At 39.2% G+C, this 1,475-nt stretch overlaps 1 non-coding gene across 1 annotated transcript; it reads left to right on the top strand.

Moving 5' to 3' along the window:
* Window positions 1–595: 595 nt before the first annotated feature.
* Window positions 596–738, top strand: LOC147380053 (small nucleolar RNA SNORA48). Its single transcript, XR_015135413.1, has one exon. It is a non-coding gene; the product is annotated as a small nucleolar RNA SNORA48 (small nucleolar RNA).
* The last annotated feature ends 737 nt before the right edge of the window (window positions 739–1,475 follow it).

Here is a 1,475-nt window from a genome sequence, read left to right as displayed (position 1 = left end):
GGGCCTTGAAGCCATGAGGATGTAGTAGATCCACCACTACTCTAGGGATATGGCTATTTGGCAGACAGGATAAGTCGTTTCTATTCCGGTACCTAGAACAGTGCCTAGCAGATAGTACTTAATAAAGAGTTCATGGATAAACAGGTCGAGTATCCCAACCCCGAGGACAGCAATAATTTCTTTGTCTTCGGTTCACCTATTTCGGGACTCAATACAGGCATTACTCTCTCCCATTTCTCTTCAGTTCCCACACTATATGACCACAGAATTTCTTCAGTAATGTAATCAAATGTTTCACAGATTTCCCCATTACATCAATCACATTTAGACATTGTCTAATTAAACTCAAATCACTTTGTCATTCACTGTAATCATATTTCAAAATTCTGTGAGTTCCTCATTATAACCGAACAAGTGCTTAAGGTAGAAACTAGCTAAACATTCCTGAAAGTCATGTTTTCCTTTTCCTGGGCACACAGCTAGATTGTGTCTCATGCCCATGATTGAGTTTTAACCATTGGTAAGTGTGCACAAGTGATGTACATTTCTTCTTTTCCTGGTCCATAAAATCTTCCTATTTAAAATCCAGCTCCCTTGTCCCTGGCCTGGGTAGAGTGGCACCTGGTTGGTTGGTTGATGGTGCCTGTCTCATATCAGTGAGGGACAAAACAACTCCTTGTTTATCCCAGCTTGGCTTTTGCTCTGTGCCCATGCCTGGTTCACGCCCTGGACACGTGGGAAAAAAAAAGTCAGCTCCCTATCTCCCTTTGTCCAGATGAATGTAGAGAATCCTGTGGCCCCAGGAGATGGTAGAATCAATGAAAGGAAAAATCTGGGTCTCTAAATAATCACACGGGCCAAAGTCTGCCTCTCTCCTCACCATCACATGCACACATATCAACCTTCATTGGGTTGTGATGTGAATGAGAAACATACCTTTATTGTATCAAGTTACTGGTACTTGGGGGTTATGCTTATAGCAGTTATCATATTCTGACTAATTTAGAACAGTAATCATGTCACTTTACTGATTTTTCTTTTAAATATGTATAAATGTTTCTTGAGAATATTATAAAGTATATCTTGAGAACTTGGAACAATTCATTTTTTTCTCCTGTGTTTCATATTTACACAGTTACCCAAGCATGTTCTCTTTCTTTTGTCCTCTTAGTCACCCATATCACACCAAATCAATCAATCAGCAATCAATTCTGCTGCTAAATATTCATTACTCTTCATCCCCACTATCTTTACCTTGTTTATTAGACCCCTGAGTTTCCCACCTGGATCACTGAAATAACCTTCTATATCTTCTACTTGTCTTCAGTCTTTTATTCCTTCATCAGCCAGACTTTGCCAGACTGGTCTTTCTGACATGAAAATCTGATTCCATCATTTCTTTGCTTAAAATTCAGTAATTCCCCATCACCTTCCAATTAATATCTAAAGAAACTAGCCTTCTTTTAGATCCTCTT

The sequence above is a fragment of the Bos grunniens genome, chromosome 1 (genome assembly GCF_055505025.1).
Source record: "Bos grunniens cultivar Pamir isolate PY7600 chromosome 1, Bosgru_T2T1.0, whole genome shotgun sequence".
Taxonomy (NCBI): domain Eukaryota; kingdom Metazoa; phylum Chordata; class Mammalia; order Artiodactyla; family Bovidae; genus Bos; species Bos grunniens.
The sequence above is the reverse complement of the archived record's forward strand: the minus strand, read 5'-3'. Positions and strand labels throughout refer to the sequence as shown.